Below are 12,662 nucleotides of genomic sequence, written 5' to 3' on the forward strand. Positions count from 1 at the left end.
ACAGCATACAACTACACCCAGCGCATCGCTCTATTGTATTCTATAGGTTATGTGTAGTAGGCACTTTACGGTGACACACCCATTGTTATACACATCCAGAGTTACAGCTTGACAGCCTGATTTCTGTGCCTCCTCACTGGGCAATTTACAACAGTTACAGGGGTAACTATGACCTTTTGAATTTTGATCGGTCTTTTGCACCCGCCTCCCCTCTACATAAGAAGCAACACTCCTATGCCCACTGTTTTTGAAGTGCCTTTCTGTTCAGGAGCTCAAAAGCCATTGCCTCTGAGTGCCAAAATCATGTAGGAGGGCGGGGAGCCAGTCGCCTGATTTCATAGATGGAGTAACAGGCCCAGAGAAAAGGCCCTCTCTCTTCCATCCCTGATGGTGGTGAGTTAGCAAAAAACCCAAGAGAATGCCTAGGTGAGCCGACACGGGAGAACAGCCAGTGGCCCCAACACTAACAAATGGGACACACTTGCCGTTCATTTTCTAATGTAAATTGTAGAAGGGAACCAGGGAACGAAGGGGCAGGGAGAACAAATGGGATGGAATCAGAATCAGATTCAAGATAAACTGTTAATGGTTAATAGGGTCAGCCACCCACACAGCAGCCAGACCTGGAATTTTCCACTCTCACTCCTTGCACGGCTTTTACTAGAGACCACATGTGCGTTAGTCCACAGTTCAAGGAACCAGTTCTGGTGCCACTGAGAGGCGGCAGAAGTAACAAGAGTCACTTTCACTCTAAAAATTGCACGCCTTCAAATGGAATACTCCAGAATAAGGGTGAGGCTCCGCGTCGAGAGATGGTAGTAAACAATCATATCCCTCTCCCCCCTCGTCAACATGGCCAACAAGTAAGTATCGAGGGCTAATGTCAGCCCCATGCAAGGAGTTTGAGAATTACATCTCATTAAACTTTCATGACTGCCTTTGAAATAAACATAGTATTAGCCTTATTTCAGAGATGAAGAACCTGAGAACCCAAGGGACCAAAATCCTGACCCAAATCACCCAGCTAAGAGGAGAAAGAGCTGGGCTTGCAGCGTGTTAGCCCCGAAGCACTGTCATGCCCTATGCCAACACTCTTTAGAAAATTTAAGAGGGGTACCTGGCTGGCTCAGTTGGTAGAATGTGTGACTCTTGATCTCGGGATTGCGAGTTCAAGCCCTGCATTGGGTGTAGAGGTCACTTAAATTTTTTTTTAAGTTTACTTATTTATTTTTTTGGGGGGGGGAGTGCACAAGTAGGGAAGGGGCAGAGAGAGAAGGAAAGAATGAGAATCCCAAGGGGGCTCTACGCTGTTAGCACAGAGCCTGACCCCAGGGCTTGAACTCACAGACTGTGAGCTGAAATCAGGAGTCTGACGCTTCACTGACTGAGCCACCCAGGCTCCCCTTAAAAATAAAATCTTAAAAAAACGACTACAATATCTAAGAATATTTTAAAATTCAATTTGATTTTCATTTATTTTGCATGTGCCTTGTAGGTTACAAATCTCTTTCAGGCACGAGCGTTCCCCTGTCAAAGACAGGGCAAAAATAAAGAAGGCTCAGATCAGTGTGTAGAAGACCAGTTCCAAAGGAGCAAGGTGAAAGAGGACAGAGCACATGAACTCAGCCGTGAGTCCCATGTTATGCCCTCCCCAAAACACACCCACCTAGAAAGGAGGAAAGAAAGGGTCGGTGTGTAAAGATGTCACAACCTAGGAGTCTTAAGGGTAATGTCCATCTGATATGGAGTGCGTCCACCCCTGGGCGGAGGAAAGACAGAGAGGGAGGAAGGAGAGGATAAGAATAGTGGGGAGGTGTGCCTGGACCCAGACTCTCTGCCCACGACCACACCTGACAAGCACCTTCGCAGCCACAGAGCTCCCCACGGGGACAGCCTCAACACAGCGCATCCTCAATTCTCAGATTCCACCTCCCGCCCCAAAGTTAATATAAAACCGGCTCACTTGGACATATTGTACTTCTCCACGGAAATGAGGGATTCTGTTTGAATACAGTCACGGCTGCAAATGTTCTCTTCTTTTTTTTAAGCTCCATTGACTATCAGGATATTCAAGCCCTGAAGTTGCAACGGAATCCTTGTGGGGAAAACTCAATTAAACCCGCTACAGAATGCACACAGAGCAAGGAGGGAAAAGAACAAGAAGGGGGAAGAAAAAAAAAAAAAAAAGACATTTCTTTTGAATAATAAAGCTCCAGATTTAAAATCAGACTGTACAATAACAGCCCTAATTCCTGGAAACCCAGATGGGGAACCAAATACATAATATATTGAGAGGAATTTATTTTCACAGACTTTGAGGATGGAATACAGCTTTTGGCACCTCACGCAGCCTTGGCCAGTATTTCTGACGGGTGGAAGAGGCTGTTAACCACCTTTTCATGGAAAACATACCTCCATCTCGAGTCAGAGGTTAAGTTATTCTCTGGCCAAAAGAAGCAATCCATCATGCTTCATTATGGGGCAGATCTCACAATGAATAGCATTTGGCAGAGATGGATAAGTTAATATGACTCCATTCAGCAGCGCTGTAAACGGATCTGTCACCTCCAAGACTGGTGGAGGCGGTCAGACGCCACTTGACGTCCTGGGCAAAATTCTGGCTGCTACAGGGCAGGAGCGTGGCTGCTGATTTCACACCTGAATAACAGCCACAGCACAAATAGCAGCCGAGCATTTATTTAAGCATCTACTAAGTGTCAGAGTAGAAATCTAGGCTCTATCACTTACAGACTCTGTGATCGTGGGAGGGTGACAACCTCGAGATCAGTTTCTTTATCAAAGTGGGGGTCATAGGGGCGCTTGGATGTCTCAGTCGGTTAAGCGTCCGACTTCGGCTCAGGTCACGATCTCACGGTCCGGTCCGTGAGTTCGAGCCCCGCCTCAGGCTTTGTGCTGACAGCTCAGGGCCTGGAGCCTGCTTCGGATTCTGTGTCTCATTCTCTCTCTGCCCCTACCCCGCTCACGTTCTGTCTCTCTGTCTCTTAAAAATAAATAAACACTAAAAAAATTTTAAAAATAATAATAAAATGGGGGTAAAATCACACCTACTGTATAAGGCTGCACATTACATAAAGCTCTTGAGAGAGTGGTAAGCATACGGTAAACGCTTCACAAGGGTTAGTGGCTATTATCTTAACCATCTCAACCAGGGCCCGGACTACGGAGGCAGAGGAGTCTTGGGTGCGACGTCTAAGGGGCATTCGCTTTCAGGCCCATGCATGGTGCTTCTGTAAACGTTGTACCCGGGATGCCTCTCTTGCCTCACCCTCGTCTCCACCCAGATCTCAGATTCTCTGATGCGGGAACCTGACGCTCAGGGAAGTAAAGTAACCTGCTGGCCGCCACCGTGCACAGCACTGGCAGACCCTGGGCTCTCAATCTCCCCGGCCCACTGCCTGTGGCTCCCTCTTATCACACCACCTGAGGGGCAGGGTGAGGGTACAGACGAGCTGTCAACTTGCAAATTCCGGTCAGTGTTCGGAGCCAAAGGCAAAAACACAAAACAACAACAACAACAACAACAAAACATTCCGATCAGATGGAAACGCTGGGCCGAACAGATGGGTTTCTTTGTTGGGATGGAGCACGACACCCCAACATTAGGAGGCCTCCGCTGAGTTTTTTTCAAGGCCCACTTTAGGTGCTAAATAATGCAAGATTGCTTACCCTTGAAAAGTGGCCAGAGTAATGAAAACTGCATCTCACTGGTCAGAGGGAAAAAAAAAAAAAGGAAGAGATACATGATTCTCTAGCAACACCTTCCTTATCAGCTCTGTTGGGGGAAGGAAAAAAAAAACCCACGGCAAATAAATGACAAAAGCAGAGGAAGCATCAATCAGGCTGTTGTGGGTCTGCCAGGCCCGAGGCTCAGCCCAGCTCCAGGCAGGAGGAAGGGGATGAGCGAGGCTGCAGATCCGAACCTCAATGCTCCTTGCAGCTTTTCACGGACTCTCTCTGTGACTTAGGCTAAGTGTCTAGCCTCCTCTGTGTTTCCTAATCTCTGGCACGAGGCATTGCACACACAGCCTCAGAATTCCCCTCCAGCTCCAATCCCCACAAGCACTGAATTCCTACACCGAAAAAAAAAAAAAAAAGAATGTCCTGACATGGAATCTCCTCTCACGTCCACCCTCTATCATCTGGAAAATTTTCTAGATCCTTCATCTCTGATGTCTCACCACTCCGACTTGTGTGTGTGTGTGTGTGTGTGTGTGTGTGCGCGTGTGTGTGCTTGATCAGTGAAATAGATAGATTCTGAATAGGCGCAGTGAGAAATTTTACCCTTTCAATATACTTTTCTGAGTGTGTTAGTGAATGTTAGCAAGCTTTCCTTACCTATGGACATCCCCACATAAAAGCTTGGTCACACACATCATTTCTCTGTTCTTACAACTCCACAGATAAAAAATTGAGGACAGAACGATTGTAATGGCTCCCTTTGTCCATCCATCCATCCATCCATCCATCCATCCCACACTATTGTGACTCTTCTAGGCACTGGACTCTGTGCAAGGGGCCAGAAATTCAGAGACAGATGAAACACATGACATGCAGTGAGGTCACTGAGTACATATATTGTGGTAGAACTTAGTCCAGATCCTGTTTTACACACATGTAAGCTCTCTGACCTTCAGTAATGCATTTTCACTTCTCGGAAACTCAAGTAATGTTTCTATAAAATGGGGGTAATATCATGTACCACTTGGAGAGCAAGCGACCGTGAGATGATCTAATAACGAAAAGCACTTAGCACACGATCTGGGACACAGGCAACATAAATAGCCACTTTTATTATGCGCTTCAAGAACGTTCTGAGCCGATAGCAAGGCCAAGCACGGAGAATGGTTATTTTTGTTTGATTATTTTTTGTTTCTTTCTGCAGAGGGCAGATCTCCCATGTACTGATGCATCTTGTGGCAGCCAAGAGATGCAGAACAGACCACCTGCATGGCTCTCCATGGAGTGCAAAGTTGGGGAATTGTGCAGACCAGCCTCCAGTTCCAGGCTTGGCAGTGAATCTGAGGAATACTCACCAACTCGTATTTAAAAAAAAAAAAAAAAAAAAAAAAGCTCTGTTTCCTTCCTGAATCAAAGGAAATGCTATATCCCTTGGCAGTGCAGCCCGAATAACTTCAGCGACTCCCACAGTGATTCAGACACCGCCCCCTACAACAGGCTGTTGTCTTTCCTCCCCTCCCGGTGCCAAGTCCCAGGGTTTGCCCAGCCCGACTCGGGAGTCCCCAGGCCCAGCTGCTCGGCCCCAGCGAGCCAGACCGGGAGGTGGATCGGGGCAACCAGCCTGGGGCAATCTGAAAAAGTCATCTTCCAGGAAATTCCAGACACAAGGCGCCCTGTCACCACAGTGAGGGGGACACTCACCAGAAGGGACTGCGTCAATCCCCTCCTGCAGTCTGAGCACTGTCGGCATGCAACTCGGCACAGAAGGTTTTGTCATTTGGACTGTAATAAACCCCACTTCCTGAACTCTGTGCCCCTCCGGGTTCTACATCAACCACACCGTCCGTCCCTGCATGTACCCCTGCCCTGTCGGGGCCCAGTGCACCTGCAGCTGCCATCGGAGGCCTCAGGTGCTGCTCACGTGTGCTAATGAAAAGTGCTCTCCGGCCACCTTGGAGGACGGGGGCAATGTGCTCCAGCTAAGGCAGCGGGGCTCAACCTTGACTCCACCCGAGAATCCCCTGGGAGCTTTCACAATCCTGATGACCAGGCTGCAGACCAGACCAATTAAACTACAGTCTCTGGGGGGTAGGAGCCAGGTATCAGGACTTTTTTTTAAGTTGGCCAAAGGATTTCCAGTGCGCAGTCAAGTTTAAGAAGACCTGGGACTGCAGAGGGCGTCCTTTCTTTTCTTTTCTCCTTTCCCCCTCCCTTCCTTCCTTCTTCCTTCCTTCCTATCACCCTCTCTCCCTCCTTCCTTCACACTGTTTACTGAAGCATCTTATTCTATGGTCAAAGCCAGGGTTTACAGACAGACCATCCTCACTTTGAATTCCAGCTTGGCTGCCACTGTGTGTGCAAATCCTTTCACTTCTAGGAAGTTTGGCTTTCTCATTCTCATAAAGCAGGGAACATTAAAGGACTTACCCCCCAGAGAATCCTTGTGAGGATTAAATATCACGGATAAAGTATTTGCCATAGTACCTAAAAATTAGTATGCGCTCAATAAATGTGCATGGATTTTCTTCTAGCTATTATTGTAGTTTTCTGAGAGCTATGCTAGATATGGGGACGACAAAAGAAAGAACACGGGCTTAATGTTTGTTCGCACACAACTGACTCTCTTCCCATTCAGTCCTTAGCTGGAGAATAGCCTCGTACTGCTGGCTGGATGGAGATTTCTCTTAATTAGCACCTATCATTCACTGAACACACCCAATGTTCAATCATATCACAACCATACAGGGCACAGTCCTGAACGTGTACTGAACGTGATCTCATCAGTGGCTCTGTGCCAACCCAGAGCAGAAAATGCTATTGATATTTACATCTTGCAGGTGGCGAATCAGAGGCTCAGAGCAATGCACCAGTTCACCCATGGTCACATGGGTAGATACAAACCCAAGCTTTTAAGCACCACGTGGCTCTTCTTCCTATGTGGATCTGGGGTATGCCTGCAAGGGAATTATGAGGGCTGGCTAGAATAAGGAGGATAAAGCAGGTCCTCTAAGCTGGAGCACGTTAGGGGAAGGACACAACCAAACTGGGGTGAAGCCACGGTATTGAGGGGCCAGGCACAAAGGAGAATAAGTATGGCAAATGGAGGTGAAGAGGGAGGGGTCTGGATGGGTCCAGGAGTAGGGGAACAGTGATGAGTGGGCAGCGAGTCAATTTAAAGTGTCCGGGGCAGAATGGGATGTTCTCAATTCATAGAAATCTTGGCCAAGTCCGGGCGCCTGGGTGGCTCAGTCGGTTAAGCATCCGACTTCAGCTCATGTCATGATCTCGAGGCTCATGTCCGTGAGTTGGAGCCCCACGGAGGGCTCTGTGCTGACAGCTCAAAGCCTGGAGCCTGCTTCGGATTCTGTGCCTCCCTCTCTGCTCCTCCCCTACTCACTCTCTGTCTCTGTCTCTCAAAAATAAATAAACGTTAAAAAAATTAAAAAAAAAAAAGAAATGGTGGCTAAGTCCAATGATCCCACTGTATGTCCAGCTGTATCACCAGTGTCGTTTGCTGAAAATTAAACGGCAAAACACAAGTGGTGAGTACACACCTTCAAACATGCTTTAAATGGTTTGTGTCTGTCAAAAAGGACTTACTTTTACAACAAGGCTCTATTATCCACAGTCTGAGCAGCAATCAATTTTGAGAGTGGAGGGAGACATCCTTAGGGAGCATCCCTGGGGCTCCAACAAAGACGGGCTCAGTTAGAAATGCTGGATGACCTAGCTGGGAACACGCAGACTCTGGGTTCAATTTAAATTCTGGTTTAAATCAGGGCTCTGCCCCTTATGACCGTGTAATATCTCTGGGCCTCAGTTTCCTCATCCGTAAAACGTTGCTGACCGTGCAGCTGTCTCCGTGCGTTGTGTTGAAAATGAAATATGGCCAAGCCTGTCCAACGCTTAGAATGGCCCTCCATACACCCTAAGCACTCAAACGGGGTGGGGGTGGGGGTGGTGTAGGGGCTATGGATTAGTTACCCAGGTTGTCAGATCGGCCACCCCATACTCAGGAATCGCTCCCCCTCAGCCCAGGCCCCGTTGTTCTTAGATCCCCTTCCATAGACAAGTTCACTTTGCTCCTCTTCCAGAGCTAGCTGCCTGTTATTTATTTTGCACGGTATTTGTTTTCCAATATTTTTACTAAGTAGGACAGCTATATCAATGAGGTCCGCTGCTTTATTGGTTGCTAATTGCTGGGGCATAATTGTTGCATCGTTACTTGGTGTTCCTATAATTCTCTGCAGCCAATCAAGGTGGCCAACTCTAATTACAACACAGTGAATTCTCAGGCACCAGCATCCAAACGCTTAGAGGGTTCAGTTTACAAGAACTCTTTCCAGCACTTTTACAAGAAAGGGCTTAACTGACAAAAGGCAAGGAAGTCACGCCAGAAAATAATTTTTGAAAGTAATTTTGTAAGTATATATGCACCTATAAAATAATACGCATTTTATAATGACAGCGGCATATATATTTTTCGAGAGCAGTTTCTAAGGTCTGTCTCAAGATCTTTGCACATTCGACGTGATCTCTAATTAGACAACAAGAGCTGGTGTTTATAAAGATCATAATTCCAAGACCCAGACAGATCTCAATGGGCCTTTGCACACATCAGATACTAGCTATACTCAGTCTAGTTTTACACTAGCACTGCAGGCGTTTTATTATTTTCAGATGTTTTCTGGAACTCATAACCCACCTATGTCCTCTCCACAAGTCAAGGGATCCAAATATTCAATCCAGGGATGCCTGGGTGGCTCGCTTCAGCTTAAATGCCCGGCTTCAGCTCAGGTCATAATCCCATGGTTCATGAGTTCAAGCCCCATGTCGGGCTCTGTGCTGACAGCTCAGAGCCTGGAGCCTGCTTCGGATTCTGTCTCCCCCTCCCTTTCTCCCCCTCCTCTGTTCACACTCCACCTCTCTCTCTCTTTCAAAAATAAATAAACATTTAAAAAAATGTAAAAAAAATATTCACTCCACTAAAAGCATGACCATAACGGCGGCCTTGGAAGTACTCTGTGTACCGTGGCTTAGAAAGGGAAGTTGTTATCAGTAGTATATCCACGAGTTTAATCGGGCATCACTGGTTCTTTGCTTTCATTTTCCTTAGAGTAAAATTCATGCCTTCACTTTGGCCTCCAAGGCCCTGCACATTCTGGTCCTCCTGACCTCCAGCTTAATCACCTCCCACCTCATCCCACTCCTTAACCCTGCTCCAGCCCCACCGGCCTTCTTTCTACTCCTTAAACAGACAGGTGGGTCCCCAGCTCAGGGCCCTGGCCCTCGCTGTTGTCTCTGCCTGCTGCCTTCCCTTCAACCCTTCCAGGGTCTGCTCCCTTCGCAACTGTATGTCTCGCCTCCAGTGCTTTCCCCGCAAGCGAACCCTTCTGGAACACCTAAATGCCGTTCTCAAACTAAATTTCATATTATTTCTCTTTTATCTTGAATAGCCATTATCGCAAGCGGGTATGATCTTCTTAATTAATTCACTTGTCACTGTTTGTCCCTCCAGAATGTAACTTCTGTGAGGACAAAGCCTTGTTCACCATGGTATCCCCAACACCTGTAACAAAGATGCTCCGTAATGTGTACCGAATCAACAGTTGTGTAACAAAGAACACGAACGAGTAAGTTAATATATAGCTTCTGCTCCTTTATTTCAACCTTTGCCAATCGGCTTTTGCTTTACCCAGGATCCGTAAATATATTTATCGATTACTGCCTTATTTCACATCACCACTTTTATTATTATCAGTACCACTGGTACTCAGCCAACTGCATTTATCGAACATGCACGGTGTAGAGCACTGTGCCAAATGCTGTGGAGGGAAATGAAGACCAAAGGCCATCACCACCTCCGTCAGAAAGCCTTCGGTCTAATTGGCAATGAGAACAAGCAAATTTGGACAACATGAGGGCAGGGAAGGGATATAGCAGAGATTCTCAGATCCCCCCTCCTGTGGTCTGAATTGTGTGCCTCCAAAAATTCATGAGTTGGGAGTCTTAATGTCCAGTACCTCAGAATGTGACTATTTGGAAATAAGGTGTCTAAAGTGACAATTAAGATCATACAGGTGAGCCCTAGTTCAATGTGACTGGTGTCCTCAGAAGACGAGATCAGGACACAGAGGAAACACCATGTGAAGGCGCGGGGAGAACATGAACGTCTACAAGCCAAGGAGAGACGTCCCACAAAAATATCAACTCTGCTAACAACTTGACCTTGGACTTCGAGCCCCTAGAACTGCGAGGAAAGACACTTCTGTTGTTTTAAGCTGTCCAGTCTGTGGCACTTTGTTATGGCAGCCTGAGCAAGTTAATACACTCTCCAGAATTCATTTTCCCTTACTTGCATAAGTAAAGGAAGATGCTAAGGACCTGGCCCCTTAGCTAAGGACTGCGTCGCTCGGCCTTCCCCGCAGGTGGATATGACTGTGTGACTAACAAGCTATAAGAACTTGGCTCGACCCCAACCCCCTCAGCCTTCAGACTCCAGTTCTAACTCCAGTTCAGGGAGGCTGTTGGTGGAGAATGCAGAAAGGGAAGGAGACACAAAGAGGTAGGAGTGAGGGCAAACTCTCCTAGATGGAAGACTACACAGGAAGAGAGCCAAAACTCTCTTCCACAAGTCCCACCTAAACTGTGCTGCCTTGCTATGCTGGTCCACCCAGAAATCCACCAAACAGAAGCCTCCAGAGACAATCCTGTATCCGTGGCAGGGCCAACAGACATCAGCCCCTTAAGCTTAGTACTTGTAAGGCCCACGGGAGGCAGATGAGGTGAAGAAATGCGGGCTTTGTTGTGGGGCAGGCAGGTGGGGCGGAGGTCCTCTAGTGAGAGTTTCTGACAGTCAGCGAGTCCTCGAAGGTGGGAGAAGGGCCCGGTAAGGAAGGGAGAAAAAAGCCTAAAGCAAGTCTAAGTTATTTAAACGTTCCATTAGGGTTAGTCTTCTACTGGAACACAGAGCAAAGACGCCCTCTTGCCCGTTCCCTGCTCCCAGATGGAAACCTCGTTCTGGTACGCCTGATGCTACCTTTGGCTACATCCTACATTCAAGTGGTTTTGAGGGGCCTCTACAAAACCTTACCCACTACTTTTCACGTGATACTTATGGACCAAAAGAAATGCATTCTGAATCCCCAAGAATCAAACAAGATATTAGCTTTTGGAATAACTGACTTCAAAGTGCAGACTCCTCAGCCATTGTGCCAAACAAACAGCAGAGAATGAGCCCAAGCCCCAAAAGAATATTGAGCACTAATGGTGAAATTTACTGAAAAAAAAAAAAAAAAAAAAAAAAAGGATGCGGGCCTCGAAAGATCCGCTGTGGTACCAAATACACCCCGTGATGTGTCCTGTTTTCACGCTGCAGAGGCTGAGAGTTTCTAAACATGGACCCTTTCATTTACCCCTGTGAGCCTCCCCCCGTCACATGTCTGGGTCTCGTGGGCCACAGTGGAGTTTGGGGAAAGCTTCAGGTGGAAATTTTGTCAAAGATAAATGGCCAGGCCCAGCAAGTGGCACTGAGCTGGAAGGAAACCCAGGATGTGGCGCCATGAATCAGTGAGCTCCCCCAGGAGGAGAGGCGGTCTGCTTATTACACTCACCTTGTCATCGATCGGAACCATACAGACATCAGGCCTCGCCCCGCAGGCAGCCAAAGCAGCAGTTTCCAATTTGTGTGCAGCAAGTTGAATCCTGGAAACTCCAAAGTATAAGCAGGTTCGCTCAAAGTACAAGAATCATGAGCCACTGTTTGCCACGGCCCCTGTGGGTGGGACGTGGGGGGCTCCTGAGTGTCTGTGTGATTCCTGACCCCGACAACCAACAAGAGAGAGATTGGTACGTTGAAGGGCATCTCTCCTCACCACTGTATTCCCAGGGCCCAGCCAGGCCCCAGGAAATGTCTGTCCAACAAAGAATAAATACATATTTTTTTTAAAAAGCAAACAACTGAAATATCGCGTAGGGATTTAAATAATTTTAGAGATTCTGTAACAATATGGGCAAATAGCTCACTCTGCATTGTTTGGTGAAAAAGATTTAACATAATAATGTATATTCTGTATAATCCTGATTTGCTTATACTTATATATAACTTTGAGAGTACCTGTGCCAACATGTTAATAAGAGTTACTTCTATTTTTGCCATTATGGGCAATTTATACTTTATTTTTATGTCTTTTTATCTTTTAAGTTTTCTGGGTTATACAGTCATCATTTGTCATAACAAGTAAAAATATAAAAACTACAAATGAGACACAGCCCTTTCTTCTACTGGGCCTCCATGGTGCATGGTTGCCATACTGTAGAGAGTCCCCAAGATCTGTCAATATAATGCCCTGACCTGCAACATTCCCATGTGTGAGGATCACTTTGGAGGAGAAGCCAGTACCCAAATGTCGGCACAATGTCACCGCTCCTCATCTGGAACTCTTCCTTTCTAATAGAAGCAAAACATGATACTCTAGTGTCTACAGTTTAGCTCATGGCATTTTGTCTTCCCGCTGCCCACAGTAGGGTGGAAGTCTCAGTTGTTGTAGGTCCTGCTTGGTCTATACACTGGGCCAGCTAAGAAGATTCCAAGCTGCAGGTATTGACTTTTGCTTTGGATGGGGTGACGCTTGGTGGGACCAGTTCAGCTCAGAACTTTGCTGCCTGTGGATAAATAAGACAGCATTGTGGAACAGCCCCCTTTTGTACCTAGGGTAGACTTAATGTGCAGTTTAGGTATCCAAGTGTAGGACAGCAGTATCATGAATGAAGTTTGGCACCACGGCCAAAGCTATGGTGGCTTTGGTGGATCTTCACCCGGGAGATGTGAAATCCTCATGTAGACAATAATAATCTTTCCCTGGTGCCTGCACCGTTAGAATTTCCTCCCCTTTCTTTTAAATTTCTTTTTAACGTTCATTTATTTTTGAAGGAGAGAGAGACAGAATGTCAGGGGGGAAGGG

Source organism: Panthera pardus, unplaced genomic scaffold (assembly GCF_024362965.1).
Source record: "Panthera pardus isolate Hobbes unplaced genomic scaffold, ASM2436296v1 HiC_scaffold_18, whole genome shotgun sequence".
Taxonomy (NCBI): Eukaryota; Metazoa; Chordata; class Mammalia; order Carnivora; family Felidae; genus Panthera; species Panthera pardus.